The sequence below is a fragment of the Nicotiana tomentosiformis genome, chromosome 4 (genome assembly GCF_000390325.3).
Source record: "Nicotiana tomentosiformis chromosome 4, ASM39032v3, whole genome shotgun sequence".
Classification (NCBI taxonomy): Eukaryota; Viridiplantae; Streptophyta; class Magnoliopsida; order Solanales; family Solanaceae; genus Nicotiana; species Nicotiana tomentosiformis.
Genome location: NC_090815.1, coordinates 25,657,518 through 25,677,635, shown reverse-complemented (window position 1 = coordinate 25,677,635; position 20,118 = coordinate 25,657,518). Strand labels below are relative to the sequence as shown.

At 37.0% G+C, this 20,118-nt stretch overlaps 1 long non-coding RNA gene across 1 annotated transcript; it reads left to right on the top strand.

Moving 5' to 3' along the window:
* The first annotated feature begins 838 nt into the window (after positions 1 to 838).
* LOC138910608 (uncharacterized) lies at positions 839 to 18,463 on the top strand. The gene is made up of 2 exons (XR_011415740.1): positions 839 to 967; positions 18,155 to 18,463. It is a non-coding gene; the product is annotated as an uncharacterized lncRNA (long non-coding RNA).
* The last annotated feature ends 1,655 nt before the right edge of the window (positions 18,464 to 20,118 follow it).

Here is a 20,118-nt window from a genome sequence, read left to right as displayed (position 1 = left end):
TAATGCAGTTGCAACGGCGCTTGTCTGTGAGCTCGATACTGGCTCGAGCTCGGTATTGGATCGAACCCTCGACCTTGGTTCGAGCTCAATTCTGACTTGGAGTCTCAATATTCGGGGTAAATGTTGGTCGGTCTATACGTCTTCGATAATCTTTGCTTTGCCTCGTAGTTCGATTTGGATATGAGCTCGATAATGATACCGAGCTTGTCATTGATCGGTCTAGGAGCTCGACTCATGACACCCTTACTTCGAACCTCGACTTGACCTTAGGCAGATACCTTTCAATCGAAGTATTATTGCCTCGACCAGTCCGTATGAGTAGTAGATTTCGACCGTATACACCATCATAGAGGTTAGCTCTGTTGATTGATGATAATCGTATGAATGGTAAAGCAGAATCATCGATAAAATGATCATGACAACGCCATTAGTGTGGCAAAAGGTAGATGAGAAATTGAAGAAGTAATTGATTTATCACCAAGTTTAGCACCTTTAATTAAAAGAAACGCCAATGCTGCAAGAAAGCATCCTAAGCAAGCATCCAAAAAAAAGGTGTCGATAGGCTTTAAAATCTCTTGTATAAAGCTCGGCTCAATGGCAAGATGCCTGGTTGCATACTAAAAGTCATATGAGATAGCCTTAATGTGATATGGGCTTCTGAAGAATTTAACAAGAGGAGCAACGCTGCAAAAGCTGCCCGAACCTCCAATACGGATGGCTCATTGCACACTGGGGTTCAGTTAGTATGGAGACCCATCGAAGGAGAATGGTAACATTCTTATTATATTTGCTTTGATTTTAACTAGATGCGATTGAACTGTATCTAACTTATTTATTTTTTTTTTGCAGGAAAAGGAAAAAGAGAGACATGTGACTTATGCTGAGATCTTTGAGGACAAACATATGAAAAAGAAAAAGAATGGGACAAGAGAATGGGTCGAGCCGCGTGCTGCGAGGACATATATATGTAAGATCCTAACTACAAGATTCTCTAGTTTCTTATTTTGGTTTTGCATTGGGATAACACTTAGCCTGATTCTTACAAGATTAGCACAAGTAACTCTTGTGAGTTAAACTATTAGTAATCAATGAATTTAACATCTTTCGGTTGGTGTTTACTTAAGGATTTCCTTAATACTGACTTTATGGGTTGTCGAACCAAAATAGTAAATTTGGAGGACTTGTAGTGGTCATGATTGTAGAATCTTGAGAGAAATTCTCAAAAGGGGTATTTGCTAGTTCAAAATGTTATATGTTCTGTAGAAAATTTGGACAAAGTGTTTCCATTTTGATTCTTACTATATGTTCAAAATGATTATTTCTGTCAAGGAGATTGTGTGGCCTATTTAGGTTTTCATCGATGTTAGCGAAGTAATATTAGAAAGCACAATCATATCCTTTGGTCAAAATGTGAATATAGACATTATTGATTCAGATTCTCAGTTAGCTTTCTTTTTAGCACTATATATAACATGTGAGCTAGTATTCGCACGGATTAACTTAATAAGATCATGCATTCGTAATCGTTTCTACTCCCTTATTAAATTGTTCTTGACTTTTTCCTAGTTAAATTTTCTTATGGTTGCTAGGATTATCTTGCAGCTTTTTAATTACTCTTAATTATATTTAAGTTACTGTAATTATAACTAGTAGCATCAATAACGACCAGTACTTAAGGTAAACAGAAAATTTTGGGGGAGAAACCCCTGTTAAAAAAGTAGCACTCTAAAATGTGCACCTATAAACTGAGAAAAAGACTTCTGTTTCGGATGGACCTCTATGGTTTAGTACAGACTATCCTTATAAACTTAGTAAGCATCAGTCAATAGTATAATAACAATATGCCAAAAATTTCAACGCATCGACATAAGCTTGTTCACGAGTTGGCAGTCTAGCTATCATTCTGCAACATGGGGATGTGAATAGAGTGTATTTCGTATATGGATATATGATGTATCACCCTTAATTCGGGTATTAAAAGGATTTTTAATTGTCCATCAACAACTTTCTCCTTTTTTCTTTCTGTCTTTTGGTTTTTCCCTTACTGAAGCAGAATTGAGTTTTAAGTTAAAGCAAATCATATCTTTATGTAATAGTATAGTATAATAAAGTGAATAGTCAATGAAAGCGCTTATGTTGGCCCAAGGAAGAGAATAGTTTTGAAGATTGACAAAGCAACTCAGATATGAACTAGGTTCATCACTGGCAGACATAGACACCGGCAGAGTCAAGGCACGTGAGATGCACATGCAGGAGATAAGTGCATTCTGGTAGAATGAGATATCTCCTGATCGAAAAGATTGCAAAAATGATAAGGAGAAGACTCCTTATTCAGTAAGAACAGTATCTAAGATAAGGAAGGATTTAGGAGTTGAGTTTAACTAGAACTCTTCCACCAAGGAAGAGTAACATCAGGATTCTAGTTAATTCTTTATCTACTAACTCCTATATATTGAAGAATGTTCTTATTGTACAGTGACGCACAAAAGCAGAAGTTAAGCAAGAATTGAGAGCAAAATAGCGAGGCAATTTTACAAGCAGTTCGAGTGATATTTGAGGGTGCGAATCTGACGCTACTTGAACCAGCTACAAGAATCAGTTCCAACTGTTGTCTTTTAGTCTAGTTATTTGTAGTAGGTGGTTTTAACTTGTACGTTTTCAGCTTTATCTAGAAACATTTGTAATAGGTACTTTGTGTTTTCAAGTTAGAGTTAACTTGAAGTTTGTCGCAAATAGCTAGAGGCTAGTTTGGTACAAGGAATTAGAGGTAATCCTAGGTTTACAAAAGAGTTTTTGTAAATGCTGTTTTGGCTCACTGATTTAGTAAAGAGTTTTGGGAAAATCCTACTGGGAAGTAGATCATGGTTTTTTCACCTTTTGAGCCAGGTGTTTTCCACGTAAAAAACCTTGTGTTCTTTAATTTCTGCACTTATTATTCTGCAGCAGTAGGATAAGGAACACATAGAAGAACCAGGTCCTTCTATAATCTGTGCACGCGAAAAATTGAATTCCACACAAATCACACCCCCTTTTGTGTGGTATTGACGTATAAAACAACGATTGGTATCAGAGCAGGTTATCCATGAAGAGGCTAACACCTTAGGAGAAGATCAAGATGAGTGCACCACCCGAAAACTGGGAAGGGCAATCCACTGCTAGGCCACCACTTTTCAATGGCCAGTACTACTCCTGGTGGAAAAACAGAATGAGAGACCACATCATAGGATAAGACTATGAACTATGGGACATTGTCACAGATGGTCCACTGGCTACCATGAAGATAAATGCCGAAGGAGAAGAGGTGCCAAAAACAAGAGGTGACTGCACTGCTGACTACTCGAGGAAATGGGAGAAGAATGCTAAGGCCAAGAAATGGCTCGTGTGTGGACTTGGTCCAGACGAGTACAACAGAATTCAAAGTTGTACTACTGCTAAGGAAATTTGGGACACTTTGCAAGTGGCTCATGAAGGAGCACCTCAGGTGAAGAGGTCCAGAGGAACGTTACTATATTCTCAATATGAGAATTTCACTATGAAGGAAGGAGAAACCATCCAAGAGATGTATACAAGGTTCACCACACTAACAAATGAACTTAAGTCTCTTGGAAGGGTTATTCTTGAAGAAGATAAAGTTGAGAAGATTTTGACAAGGGTTTTGCCAGTCTCATGGGAGAGCAAAATCACTGCCATTCTGGAGTCAAAAAACATTGCCACTCTTAGGTTGGATGAGCTGATTGGAAATCTCACTGCCTATGAACTTAGAAGGCAGACCATGAAGATGGATGTGCCCAAGAAGGAAAGGAACTTGGCACTCAGAATCACTGAAGGTGCTGATCTGGAGGAAGATGAAATGGCTATGATCACCAAGGACTTCAAGAAATACCTTATGAGAGGAAAAGGTTCTTTAAGAAGTGAAAATTACAACAAAGCAAGGGTTCCTGAAAAAACGACCAATGAGGGCTGCTATAAGTATGGGAAGACTGATCATCACATCAAGAACTATCCTCAATGGGAATTTGAATGGAAGAAGGAAAGATCTGAACGAAGGAACAAGAAGAAGGAACAGGTTCATCCCAAGAAGAACAAAGGATCAACAAAGGCTATGGTTGTTGCTTGGGGAGAAAGTTCAGATGAGGAATCAGATGATGAAGATGGAGATGAACAAGCACTAATGGTAACTGGAGAATCAGATGGGGAATCTCATGAGGAATCTGAGGTAAGTATAATTCATCTCAAAGACAAGATTAAGTTTTTGTCTAAAGAAAAACTCTCTGAATTATTGCTAGACTTCATTGATGAATCTGAGGTAATAAATAAAGAAAAAGAACAGTTGTCTAAGGATTGTGTGATTTTAATAGCAAAGTGTAAGAACCTGGAACTCAGAGTTAGTGAGACTGTGATTGAAAATACTGCTCTGAAGAACCAGGTTCATACATTTGAAGCAAATGTTCTTGAGTTAAAATCTGAAAATCTAAAACTGAAACTAGGAACCAGTAAGAAGATTTCCTTTCTTGAGTTCATACATTTTGTTCAAGGGAAGATTTCCTTAATACTGACTTTGTAGGTTCAAATGAAGGGGAGCAGCCAAATATGGTACATGGACAGTGACTGCTCAAAGCATATGACAGGAAGCAAGGACCAGTTCCTTTCACTTGAGGACCTCAAAGGAGGAAATGTCTCCTTTGAAAATGAAAAGAACGGTGAAATCATTGGGGTTGGTAAGGTAGGTAAGGATGACTCTCATTCCATTGAGAATGTCTACTTAATAAACGGCTTGAAGTATAGCCTAATCAGTGTGTCACAATTGTGTGATAGAGGTATCTTGGTAGCATTCACCTCTACTAAATGTTTTGTGATAAATCTTATCACTAACAAGATTGTTTTGCAGGGTAAAAGAGTGAATAATATATATATTATAGATCTGTCCACACTCTCAGAGAATGAACTAACTTGTTTAAGTGTGCTGGATAGTGATTCCCTCATTTGGCATAAGAGGCTTGGACATGCAAGTCTAAGTCAACTCAACAAGTTAGTCTCCAAGGACTTGGTGATAGGACTGTCTAACATTAAGTTCAAGGAAGACAAAGTTTGTGAGGCTTGTGCAAGGGGGAAGCAGGTAATATCCTCTTTTAAATGCAAGAAAGTGGTAAGTACCACCAGAACGATGGAACTGGTTCATATGGATCTCTGTGGTCCAATGAGAACATTAAGTAGAGGTGGTAAGAGATATGTGATGGTGCTGGTTGATGATTATTCTAGGTTTCCCTGGACACCGTTTTTAACATCTAAAGATGAAGCATTTGACATGCTCACTTCCTTTGTTAGAAAAACTCAGAAACAATTAGGAAATCAACTTGCATCAATTAGGTCTGATCATGGTACTGAATTTGAAAATGCTAAATTTTCTGAATTTTGTGATGTGCATGGCATAGATCATAATTTTTCTGCCCCTAGAACTTCACAACAAAATGGAGTAGTTGAAAGAAAGAACATGACTCTTGAAGATATGGCTAGGACTATGCTTCTTTCTAGTAAGCTTCCCCATAGCTTCTGGGCAGAAGCTGTAAATACTACATGCTATATTATAAATAGGTGCATGACAAGACCTCTAGTAGAGAAGACTCCCTATGAGTTACTTAACGGGAGAAAACCAAACATATCTCATCTTAGGGCATTTGGATGCAAGTGCTTTGTGCACAATAATGGTAAGGACTCCCTAGGTAAGTTTGATCCCATAAGTGATGAGGGAGTATTCTTGGGATATTCTTCACATAGTAAAGCTTATAAAGTTTATAACAAAAGAACTATGTGTGTTGAAGAAAGTGTACATGTGGTTTTTGATAAAAGTAACATTCTTTATGAGAGACAGGAATAGGATGATGAAGCAATTGGGCTGGTTAAACACTTAAATGAAACCACAGCCCAGACTGAAGCATCTTTGGAGGAAGGAATAGGTGATGGAACGGGTTCATCTATCCCCGGCAACATGACATGGGGATATAACAAAACAATTCTCAAACTTCAGAGGAACCTGTACCTGAACCTGTTCCACAGCAACAAAACATTGAGGGAACATCAAGGGGTAACCAGTTGGTTGTGAAACCTTACAGATATCAAAGTTCTCATCCTATTGAGAATATCATCACTGATCCAACCTCTGGAATCAAAACCAGATCTTCTTAAAAGAATCTTTGTGCTTTTGATTCTTTCTTGTCTCTTATCGAACCTAAAAATGTTGCTGAAGCTTTGCAGGATGCACACTGGGTAAATGCAATACAAGATGAACTCAACCAATCTGAAAGGAGTCAAGTTTGGCATCTGGTACCAAGACCCTTGGATAGATCAGTAATTGGCACTAAGTGGGTCTTCAGAAATAAACTTGATGAAGATGGAACTATTACAAGAAACAAAGCAAGATTGGTGGTTCAAGGATATAGTCAGGAGGAAGGCATAAACTATAATGAGACTTTTGCCCCAGTGCCAAGGCTGGAAGCTATAAGGCTCCTCATAGCCTTTGATGCATACATGGAATTCACCCTTTACCAGATGAATGTCAAGAGTGCCTTCCTAAATGGCTATTTGAAGGGAGAAGTGTTTGTCAAGCAACCTCCAGGGTTTGAGAACAAGAAAAATCCCAATCATGTGTACAAACTTGACAAAGTACTCTATGGACTCAAGAAAGGTCCAAGAGCATGGTATGAAAGATTATCAAAGTTTTTGCTTGAGCATAACTACTAAAGAGGTAAAATTGACAGCACTTTGTTCTTGAAAGAAAAAGGTAAAGATCTCTTGGTAGTTCAGATATATGTAGATGACATAATCTTTGGAGCAACTACTGATAAACTAAGTAAAGAATTTGCTAAACTAATGGGGAGTGAATTTGAAATGAGCATGATGGGTGAGATTATTTTCTTTTTAGGCTTACAAATTAAAAAAGATTCAAATAGAACTATGATCCATCAACAGAAGTATATAAAAGTGTTTCTTAAGAGGTTTAAAATGGAAGATTCCAAAGAAATCGACACTCGTATTGCAACAGCCACAAAGTTGGATATAGATGAACCTGGTTTATCTGTTTATTAGAAGTTGTATAGGGGAATGATTGGTTCATTATTGTATCTCCCTGCTAGTAGACCTGACATTATTTTCAGTATAGGACTTTGTGCAAGATTTCAGTCAAATCCAAAGGAATCTCACTTGACTGCTGTAAAGGGAATATTGAGATACCTAAAAGGCACCACTGATCTTTGTCTTTGGTATCCAAAAGTTAGTAATTTTAATCTTGTGGGATATGCTGATACTGACTATGCAGGTTTTCTAGTGGAAAGAAAGAGCACCTCAGGTATGGCACACTTTCTTGGCTCATGCCTTGTGTCTTGGGCCACTAAAAAGCAGAATTATGTGGCCTTATCTGCTGCTGAGGCTGAGTATGTGGCTGCAGCCTCATGTTGTGCTCAACTATTGTGGATTAAACAGTAATTGCAAGATTTTGGAATCGATGTTAGATGTATCCTTATCTTTTGTGATAACACTAGTGCTATTAGTATGACAAAGAACCCCGTTCATCATAAAAGGACAAAGCACATAGATATTAGACATCAGTTCTTAAGGGACAATTATGAGAAGGGATTGATCACTATAGAGTTTTGTGCTACTGATAAACAGATTGCTGACATCTTTACAAAAGCACTAAGTAGAGAGCACTTTGAAAGGAACAAGTTAGAATTAGGGATGATTAAGATCACCTAAGTGAACCAGTTCAGATTGTACATGAAAAAAAAATGAATTTTTTTTTGGTTAGAAAATATGGATCTTGTGTAAATAACCAGATTAATTATTTCTCAGTCTCATACTGTAAATAGTATACTCATGTGCCATGTGTTAATATGACTCACCGGTCTCTAATGATATTTTTTTAATTTTGGCAAATTGAGACATGAGGATTCTCAGTAAAGCACCAGGCTCATCAGTGCTGGTTCATCTGAATAGCGAGGTATATTTTCTACACTCTGCACAATTTGAAATACTAATATTTAAATTATGAGCAGAGTCCTACCCAAGTCCAAATTCTTCAAAGCCTATCCAATTAAGATTAAACCAGTTCCGTTTAACAAGAATCCTCACCAAATTAAAATACCTAGATACTAGGAAGGCCTTTACCGTCTATTTAAACCTTGAATTTCAGGTTGATTAGACTTCTACTTGACTACAAAAAGCTACCGTTAAGCATTAACTACCCTTTCCCTTTAAATCCCTCATCATCATCCCTGCCACTTCCTCACAATTTCTGATAACCGTCGAAATTGTTTTCTTTCTTCACAATTCAATCAAGCCATCCCCTCCCTTACAGAACCATACTAAAAAATGGATAACCCCGGTGATAATCCTAGTACACCCTCTCCACCTACCCCTTCCTCTTCTCCCACTACCCCTCAGCCTAGCACTACCCCTCAACCTAGGAGAAGGCGAGTGAAAATGCTTACTCGAAAAACTATGGCTGGAGGTGTAGTTTCAAGAAAATTAAATACCCAGCTTCAACCAAGTCAAGCCCAAGGTTCCCAAAATTCTAATGACTCTTTCAAGTCCGCGACTGAGGGGGAAGAACCTGGGTCTTCCGATTCTGAGCAGGTAACATTTGTCACAAACCTTTCTTCTGGTGTCATCTCTGATGTTATTGAAAATCTAGAAAATAGGTTCATTTTAGTTGGGTTTGTGGTAAAGGTGGAAACGCCTGGTTCAAGAAGGAGAGGAGGTAACAATAAAATAGATAAAGAAAAGGAGAGTGAGGGAGTACGAAGTGATGAGAGAGAAAAAGGGAAAGGAGTGGCTGATTCTTCACCCACCTCTAAAACTGTTAGAATGGCTATCTAGGGAACTGAGCCAGAAAAGGTGGAAGAAAGTAGCAAGAAAACAGGGAGAAGTGAATCTGGAGAAGCCGCTGAAGGGATAATAAATCTTGGAAAGCAAGCAGACGAACCTGGTTCATCTGCTAAGGAAACCTTGGCTGATCTCTTGAAAAAGATAGGTGATAGTTACAAACCCAAGAAGAAAAGAACTCCTACAACAACGACCCCTGGCACAGCAAGAGCCAACAAGAAAAGGAAGGCTTCTCCTTCTGAGACTTTTGAAATTCCTCTCCCAAGAGGAAGAACTACAAGGAGAAAGTTGAAGCAAAGTGAGGAGGAGTTGCAGAAAGTTTTAGAGGAAAGTAAGAAGAAAAGAGTGGAAAAGGGAAAGAAAAGTGGTTAAGCCTGTTGAGGTTGTTGAGTTGGATGAGATGGACCTGGTTCATCAAAGTGAAAAAGTGGCAGAGATAGAGGTTCAGACCCCTAAGCCAAAGAAAGCCAAGATTTCCTCAAAGAAGTCTTCATATGTTTCTAAGTCTGTTAAACCCTCTACCTTGGCTAAGCGAACTAGGTGTGCAGTGAAAGCCAAGCAAGTGAAAATTACTGAAGAAAATGATTGGAGTGGTGAAGAGGAGGATATGTTTGATGGTAAGAATTACAAGCTAACAAAGTTTGGTAAAAGAACAATTCTGAAGGGGAGATTATTGAAGGACTTGGAAGAAGAAAGAATGATTTTGCTGTTGGAGAAGCTTGAGATATAGGGGTGGAAGGACATGGTCCTTCAGTTGGATGGGAGACTAGATAGGAATGAGATTGTGGAATTCATGGCCAATTTTGAGTTCAAGGAAGGCAGAGTCACCAGCCTAGTAAAAGGGGTCCAAATCACTTTTGATGCTGAAGAACTCGGTGAAATACTTGGCATCCCCTCTGCTGAAGAACTCACTTTTGATGCTGGATTCTCTTCCAATTGCCATGGCTATCACAAGGAAATTTTGTGAAAATGAAGAAGAGAGTGAGCCCAAGGCAGTCTATAAGAGTGAAATTAAGCCACCCCACAAGGTGATCTTTGAATTCATCAACAAATGCGTGTTGCCAAGGTAGGAAATGAGGTATATTGCAAATTACATGGACTTGGTCTTGATATAGTATATGGACAGTGGGAGGCAGATAAACTGGCCTGGGTTCATTTTTCTCATTATAAGGTGCCATTGAAGAAGGCGGAGATGGCCACAAACAAAGACCATTTTGGGATCAATACTCTTCTTACTTGTGATTATAAGACTCAGGTCATCCCCAATGAACCTGGTTCATTGAAAAGGACACCTATAAATAGTAAGGTCAGAGCCCTAGTGTAGGAGAGTGAGGCAAAGGATGCTGAGATAGCAAGGCTGAAGACTCGTTTGGCTAAGGTTGAATCTAATAGGGATGTTCTCAGAGTTGAGCTTACAGAGGAAAGGGAGAAGAATGAGGGATTTCTTCACGATATGTTGAGTCTTCTCCAAGCCAAAACCCAAGCCCCTAGTTCTTCCAAGCCTTAGTTTCCTAGCCTACCTAGAAATTCAGTGACCCAGATTCGGGACTTTTTCTTTTTGTTGCTCATGCTTTAAATGTTTTTGCTTTATTTTGTGGATAGTGGAAGATCCGTACCTTCTATCAATGAAATTTGCTGCTTTTGTTCTTATGCACCATCTATATTTCTTTGATAGTTTGAATTCTTAGTTGATTACTGATGATTGATCCATGAATGAATTTGCAGTTGCCCCAGTGGCCATGAGTAATTTTTATAAAATTTGGGACTCACACATCTTTTTGCAACTTTTCAATGATGCCAAACGGGAGAAGATGTGCTATGAACAAGTGATATTTATAACCTAAATGACCCTGGTTCTTTATGATAAGTGCTTAATACTCTAATATGTGTCAATGTTGGATTAAGTTGAAACAATTCTAAGCTTATGGACGCACAAAGTTTGTCACCATCAAAAGGGGGGAATGTGTTGGCCCAAGGAAGAGAATAGTTTTGAAGATTGACAAAGCAACTTAGATATGAACCAGGTCCATCACTGGCAGACATAGACACCGGCGGAGTCAAGGCACGTGAGGTGCATATGCAGGAAATTAGCGTATTCTGGTAGAATGAGATATCTCCTAGTCGAAAAGATTGCAAAAACAATAAGTAGAAGGACTCCTTATTCAGTAAGAACAGTATCTAAGATAAGGAAGGATTTAGGAGTTGAGTTTAACTAGAACTCTTCCACCAAGGAAGAGTAGCATCAAGATTCTAGTTAATTCTTTATCTACTAACTCCTATATATTGAAGAATGTTCATATTGTATAGTGACGCACAAAAGCAGAAGTTAAGAAAGAATTGAGAGCAAGGTGGTTTGAACTTCGAGTGATATTTGAGTGTGCGAATCTGACGCTACTTGAACCAGCTAGAAGAATCAGTTCCAACTGTTGTCTTTTAGTCTAGTTATTTGTAGTAGGTGGTTTTAACTTGTACGTTTTCAGCTTTATCTAGAAGCATTTGTAATAGGTACTTTGCGTTTTCAAGTTAGAGTTAACTTGAAGTTTGTTGCAAATAGCTAGAGGCTAGTTTGCTACAAGGGATTAGAGGTAATCCTAGATTTACAAAAGAGTTTTTTTAAATGCTATTTTGGCTCACTGATTTAGTAAAGAGTTTTGTGAAAATCCTACTGGAAAGTAGGTCGTGGTTTTTTCACCCTTTGAGCCAGGTATTTTCAACGTAAAATTCCTTGTGTTCTTTAATTTCTGCACTTATTATTCTGCAAAAGTTGGATAAGGAACACATATAAGAACCAGGCCCTTCTATAATCTGTGCACGCGAAAAATTGGATACCACACAAATCACCCTCCCCCTTGTATGGTATTGACGTATAAAACAACAGGTTCAATACAAAAGTATTTAGAACTACATTAGACGGTTATGATCACCAATGGAGATGCTTTAAAGTAATGTCTACAAGTGCAGTTCATGATGAAAATCTTAACCAACTAAAATTTGCTACAAGTAATTGTAAGATTTTCTTGCGTTTTAGTGGCACAATAAGTTTAAGGCCCATAATTAATATTTAATTAATGAGCAAATCACATCCATCCGATCGGTTACTTGATGGACGTATGGGATTAAATGAGAACCTCTATAAATTGATCCTCTCCCCACCCATTAAGGTTACCGTATTTTATTTTCTTTCTTCCATTACTAAAGTCGGCGGTAACGAAAGCTAGGGCAAGGGGTGAGAAATCAATTTGAATTAACGTTTTCGCTTCACGATGATGGCTTACAATTCAGGTATGTTTTTTGTACGATTTTGTATATGATTATTATGTTCAAGATCATGGCATAAATTAAAATTTATGTTTACATGTGGTATCAGAGCGCAGATTGTTTGAACTGATAATTTTCGATTATAAAGATATTAATTCATGACGTATGTGATGTACCGTCAAACTGGATAAAGTTTTATGCTTACAGTATATATAAATTCTCTAATAAGAAATGTTATTTTCTAAAACCAGATTCTATAAAATTACATGGTCGTTGTATCTTTGAGATTGCTCTTAACAGAGCAAGTGACAATAGGGACACTTGTGCCTATGTGGTCAGTTTACTAACTTTGATCAACCCAAATAGATAGTATTAGCATAAAGTCCTCGGCAGCTTGATTCAGTTAGGGTTGTTTATGATTATTTATTTAATAAATTAAATAAATAAACAATCAATAAAGAATGAATAAATTGAATATACGTCGCTTTATGTTCCTGTTTATAAACGCCGTTGCATCTGGGATTGAAATATAAGGTATTGATGTTGTTACTAAGTTATCCCATTATGTCCCTATTTTATAATTGTCGTCATGGAATTATGTTTGTTTCTTTAGGATACTTTTTTAATATTTGGGCCATTGATTATTTATGTGTGTGTTTAAAGTTACATAGTTTGTTAGTCACCAAAGTGATCAAACTAGATTGTTTAAAGTATTCACATGCATACAATCTTCAGATATTTATTTTATATGTGCAATTATGTTTATATAGTTTGTTAGTAACCAAAGTGTCCAAACTAGTACGTTCATGAAAAATATGCATACATAAAATTATAATTTATCCATAAAATTAATGAAATGCCAATAATTAAAAATTAGTGGATAAATTAATTTTCACTATTGCTAGAACTTAAGGATTTACCCAAAGGCGAATCAATTATTCTATGAATAGTGAATATGATGAGGTAAAATTAATATTCTTTAGGCAAATATATATTGTCTGTCTAAAGATGGCATATATATTTGGTTAAAAATATTTAGTTACCTATTAAAGACTAAATGGCACTTAAATTATGATAGTGTATCGTAGTATTTACCCAAAGGAGAATTGCAATATGCTTTAACTGTTTTGTTAAATCCATATTGATTTGTGAGCATGTATTATCTATTTTGCAGCTATTCCTTTTCATTCGCTTGCTTCGTCTGTTACTGTGTTCAACGGATTGAACTTCTCTGAATGGCGTGAACAAGTCCAGTTCCACTTAGGTGTGATGGATCTTTACTTGGCTCTGCTGAATGATAAGCCCGCTGCCATTACTGATTCGAGCAGTGCGGATAAGAAGTCTTTCCATAAAGCATGGGAACGCTCTAACAGGCTAAGCCTTATGTTTATGCGAATGAATATTGCCAACAACATTAAGAGTACTATTCCAAAAACATAAAGTGCCCGGGAATACATGAAGTTTGTGGAAGAACGTTTTCATTCAGGAGAAAAGTCTCTCGCTGGTACACTAATGGTTGAACTCACGACCATGAAATTTGATGGGTCGTGTAGTATGCAAAACCATATCATCGAGATGAATAACATTGCAGCAAGACTTCAGACCTTGGGGATGAAAGTGGATGATTCCTTCTTGGTTCAGTTTATTTTGAACTCGTTGCCTCCTGAGTATGGACCTTTTCAAATTAACTATAACGCTATTAAGGATAAGTGAAATGTTAGTGAATTGTCCAGTATGCTTACTCAGGAGGAGTCAATACTTAAGAAACAAGGGAGTCATCAAATTAACCTCATGGGTCAAGGAGCTGGCAAAGGACTTAAAGTGAAGGCCAACAAGTTCAAGAAGAAGAAAGCACCCGCTAAAGCTCCACATGATGCTAACAAGGAACATAAGGGAGATACATGTCGTTTCTATAACAAGGAAGGACACTATCAGAAAGATTGCTTGAAACATAAATCTTGGTTCGAAAAGAAAGGTACAATTAGTGCTTTTGTATGTTTCGAATCAAATTTAATAGAAGTTCCTAATAATACTTGGTGGCTTGATTCTGGTGCAATTGCTCATGTATCTGTTACATTGCAGGGATTCCTTACGATCCAAACTACAAATCCAAATAAAGATTTCTTGTTCATGGGAAATCGTAAGAAGGCTCAAATTGAAGGCATAGGGACTTATCATTTGATCATGGAGACTGGGCGTCACCTTGATCTATTACAGACTCTTATGTACCTTCAGTTTCTAGGAATTTGATTTCTCTTTCAAGACTTGATGTTTCTGGATTTGATTTAAAGTTTGGAAATGGATGTTTTAATTTATATAAGAATGCTATTTTTTATGGTTTTAGTTTTCTTAGTGATGGTTTATATAAATTAAAACTCGATATTGGTTTTTCTGAATCCCTTCTTATAATATTAGAATTAAACGTAGTTCACTAGATGAAAGTTTTGCTTACTTGTGGCATAGACGTTTGGGTCATATATCCAAAGAAAGGTTAGAAAGATTAGTAAAGAATGAGATTCCTCCGAATCTAGATTTTACTGATCTTACTATATGTTTGGATTGCATTAAGGGAAAGCAAACCAAGCATAGTAAGAAAGGTGCCACAAGAAGCACCCAACTTCTTGAAATTATACACACCGATATTTGTGGACCCTTTGATGTTCCATCTTTTGGTGGAGAGAAATATTTTATCACTTTTATCAATGATTTTTCACGTTATGGATACATCTATTTGCTGAAAGAAAAGTCTCAAGCAACAAATGCTCTCAAGGTGGTTGTTAATGAGGTTGAAAGGCAATTAGATAAAAAGGTGAAAATTATTAGGTCAGATAGAGGTAGTGAATATTATGAAAAATATAATGAATTGGGAAAATGTCCAGGTCCATTTGCAAAGTTCCTCTAGGAACATGGCATATGTGCACAGTATACTATGCCAGGAATACCTCAACAAAATGGTATTGCAGAAAGGCGTAATCGAACACTTAGGGATTTGGTTAGGAGCGTGATGAGTAATTCCTCATTACCCAAATCATTGTAGATGTGTGCTCTTAAAACCGCTGTATATTTATTAAACAGGGTTCCTAGTAAGGCAGTTCCAAAGACCCATTTTGAACTGTGGACAAGAAGAAAACCTAGTTTAAGACACCTGCATGTTTGGGGTTTTCCAATGGAAGCTAGAGTTTATAATCCACAAGAAAAGAAATTAGATTCTCGAATAGTAAGTGGTTACTTTATTGGTTACCTAGAGAAATCTAAAGGGTATGTGTTTTACTGTCCAAATCATAGTTCGAGAATTGTTGAAACCTGTAATACAAAATTCATTAAGAATGGTGAAGTTAGTGGGAGTGTTGAAAAGCAAAGTGTGAAAATAAAATAGGTGAGGGTCAATATTATATTACCCACGAATGTGCCTACTTCCACACAAATACCAAATATTATTCCAGTTGTTGAAGAATACTTTGACAACACCGAGCAATATTTGGATGAAACACTTCATTAAAAAACTAACTCATAAACATCTAACACAAATGAACCACAAGAAATGCTATTAAGAAAATCTCTCAGAGTTAGAAAAATCGGCTATTTCGGATTATTACATGGTTTATTTGCAAGAGTCAGATTTTGACATTGGTCTTAATAAGGATCTAGTTTCATTTTCACAAGCCATAGAAAGTAATAAGTCTGACAAATGGATTGATGCCATGAAGGAAGAGCTAAAATCTATGGAATATAATAAAGTTTGGGATCTCGTTGAATTGCCAGAAAGTTCTAAAAGAATCGGGTGTAGATGGGTCTTTAAGACCTAACGTGATTCAAATGGCAATATTGAACGATACAAAGCCAGACTTGTTGCCAAGGGTTATACTCAATAAGGAGGCATTGATTATAAAGAGACCTTTTCATCGGTTTCAAAGAAAGACTCGTTAAGAATTATTATGGCTTTGGTGGCTCATTATGATTTAGAGTTACACCAAATAGATGTGAAAGCTTCCTTTCTTAATGGATACCTCGAGAAGGAAGTTTATATGGACCAACCAGAGGGTTTCGAAACTAAAGGAAAAGGTCAAATAGTGTGTAAACTGAAGAAGTCAATATATGGACTTAAACAAGCCTCACGATAATGGTATATAAATTTTAATGATACCATAACATCTTTTGGATTTGTGGAAAATACCATTGATCTGTGTATATACCAAAAAATCAGTGGGAGCAAGTTTATATTTTTAGTCCTATATGTTGATGATATTCTACTTGCTGCTAATGATTTAGGCATATTGCGTGAGACTAAAGATTTTCTCTCTAAGAATTTTGAAATGAAAGATATGGGTGAGGCATCCTATGTGATAGGAATAGAAATATTCCATGATAGATCAAAAGGATTATTGGGATTGTCTCAGAAAGGCTATATCGAAAGAATTCTAGAGACATTTAATATGAACAATTGTTCAGCAAGAATTGTTTCAATTCAAAAAAGGGACAAATTTAGTCTCATGCAATGCCTTAATAATAATGTAGAGCGAAAGAAAATGGAATCAATTCCTTACTCTTCAATTGTTGGTAATCTAATGTATGCTCAGACTTGCACAAAACCGGATATTAGTTTTGAGGTACCCAGGAATTGATCACTGGAAAGCTGCAAAGAAAGTTTTGAGGTACCTGAAAGGAATGAAGGATTACATGCTCATGTATAGGAGATCCAAGCATTTGGAAGTTGTTGGATACTCGGATTCAGATTTCGCTCGATGTATTGACACTAGAAAATCCACGTTTGGTTATTTGTTCCAATTATCTGAAGGATCAATATCATGGAAGAGTGCCAAATAGTCTAGCATTTCTACATCCACGATGGAAGCTGAATTTATGGCATGTTTTGAAGCCACAATTCATGAATTATGGATGCAAAACTTTATTTAAGGACTTGGGGTTGTCGACACCATTACCAAGCCGCTAAACATTTACTGTGATAATTCTGCAGCAATATACTTCTCAAAGAATGATAAGTACTCCAAAGGTGCAAAGCATATGGAATTAAAGTACTTTACCGTCAAGGAGGAAGTTCATAAACAAACATGTCACTTGAGCATATTAGAACTAATCTCATGATTGTAGATCCGGTAATGAACGGTTTACAGCCAAAGACATTTAAAGAACATGTATATAGAATGAGTCTTGGTTGTATTTATGATTGATGTATTTATGATTTTTGACACTCTGATCTCATTTACGTATTTCTGATATACATTAATGATTTTCTGTTTCTCATAATGGTGTACACATTATTGTTTTGAGATGTTGCAGGATAAGTCTCAATGAGACATTATTGTGGACCATAATATTTTATAGCTTCCGAACCCGATGCGATAAATTACTAATGTTGTAGTATATGGAAGGAAGTATGTAGACAAATTATATATAACCATCATAACTCACATTTACTAGTTTATCATATTGTGGTATTTATGGTGAACATTATAGAAGAGATTTATTTATGCGCAACTAATATTCCTATATTAAATATTAATATTATGTGATTATTGGGCCAAGTGGGAGAATGTAAGATTTTCTTACGTTTTGGTGGTCCAATATGTTTAAGGCCCATAATTAATATTTAATTTATGAGTAAATCTCATCAGTCCGATCGGTTACTTGATGGACGTACCAGATTAAAGGAGAACCTCTATAAATTGGTCCTCTCCCCACCCATTAGGGTTACCATATTTTATTTTCTCTCTTCCATCACTAAAGTTGGCGGTAACGAAATCTAGGGCAAGGGGTGAGAAATCAATTTGAATTAACGCTTTTGTTTTATGATGATAGCTTACGATTCAGGTAGGTTTTCTGTATAATTTTGTGTAAGATTATCATGTTCAAGATCCTGTCATAAATTAAAATTTATGTTTACAGTAATGTCTACAAGAACTACACCGATGTAAACAACTACTAATTTCTTCCTAGTCTGCTTCTTCTTTCTATTAGTATTACACAATTTAATGCTTAACGTGATTTTAATTTCAGAAAGCCTATCAACAACGTTTGGAGGAATCACGTAAAAGTCAACCCGATTTCGAGGATGGTAGCTCAACCCAAGTGTCACTCAATAATGTAACTTCAATATGGACGCATGTGCAGGGTTGGTGGCGCAAAGAAAGATAGAACCTACGATCTTGGATCACAACATTCCATAGGTCATTCTACGACATTGTTGTCTGGTGATGCGAGTTATTCGCAGGATCACGAAGAGGTGGAAGCATTACGAAAAGAAGTTGAAGAGTTGAAGGAGGAACGGAAAGAAGATCGCGAAAAGTTTAACAAATTACAGAGTCTAGTGGAGAAATTTATGAGCAGACGTCCATTTGATCCTTTGAATGGCGAGGATGGCGGGGATAATGAGTTTTAGTTTATTGTGGTTGTGATGTTTGAGAAATTATTATTTGTTGTGGTGGGATGTTTAGACTTGGTAATGTTTACATTTGATTGAGATTGTAATGTTTTAGACTAGATTGAATGGTGCTAGTGTCACAACCCAAAATATGACATGTCGTGATGGCTCCTATCTCGAAACTAGGCAAGCCGATAACATTAATAATCCCCAATGTCCTTTAAGTTTAAAAAATATAATAATTTGAATTTAATAAAAGGCCTCACAATTTTAGATACAAACACTCTCAAAACCTTGTGTCACTGAGTACATGAGCATCTAATTATGAATATAAGTCTGAAAAATACGGTCTGTAACAGTCTGAGACCAAATACAGTAAATAAGGAGATAGGGGAGGAGAGGCAAGGTCTACGAAATACGGTAGCTACCTCAGAATCTCCGAAAAATCAGTTGTGCGAAAGAATCAACACCCGCTATGTCCGGAAACACCTGGATCTGCATACGAAGTGCATGGTGTAGTATGAGAACAACCAACTCAGTAAGTAACAATAATAAACAAAGAACTGAAGATAGTGACGAGCTACACAATTATAGTTCACTTTCAGTAATTCCAACAAAGAATAGACATGCTTTCAAATCTGCCAGTTTAAATCAAATAAATTTTATACAGTTTAAATTCATGTAATCCGGATATAAATCCTTCAGAGATTTTACAACAATGGCAGATAGAAATCAAGTGCAACAACAAAAGAAAAGCAAGTATAGGCTCTCAGGCAACACTCACTCAACTCATCACAACAGCTCAATCACTCGGCTCTCAGCCCTCAGCACTCACACTCAATGGGTACCCGCGCTCACTGGGGGTGTACAGACTCCGGAGGGGCTCCTACAGCCCAAGCACTATGCTCTGCACGGACAACTCATGTGATGCACGGACAACTCACATGCCATAATATAAATATCTAGATCCGTACGGCCAACTCACGTGTTGCACGGCCAACTCACGTGCTGCACGGCCAACTCACGTGCTATAGTATAATATAAGGATCCGCACGGCCAACTCACGTGCTGCACGGCCAACTCACGTGCTATAGTATAATATAAGGATCTGCAGGGACAACTCACGTGCTATAATATAATATCTCACAATCAGGCCCTCGGCCTCACTCAGGCATAAATCTCTGTAGTCTCTCGGGCTCTCAATAATCAAGAAATCATCCCAAACAACAACGATATAATTCATCAATAATGAACAATAGAGAGTGATATAAAATAAACAAGTAAACTGTGACTGAGTACAAAATAATATTTACACAGGTATTTCAACATGTACACGACCTCTGTGGGTCCCAACAGTACCAACATATTGCCTAAACATGATTTATCACATAATTTGCAGTCAAATCTCTATAACACATAGAGAGCATATAGCTAGCAACAAGTTATACAACTTTACAGTTTCACGGAATGGACCAAGTCTGAATTCTTACGGTGCACGCCCACACGCCCGTCACCTAGCATGTGCGTCACCTCCAGAATACTCACATAATCCAATAATTCGGGGTTTCATACCCTCAGAACCAGATTTAAAACTGTTACTTACC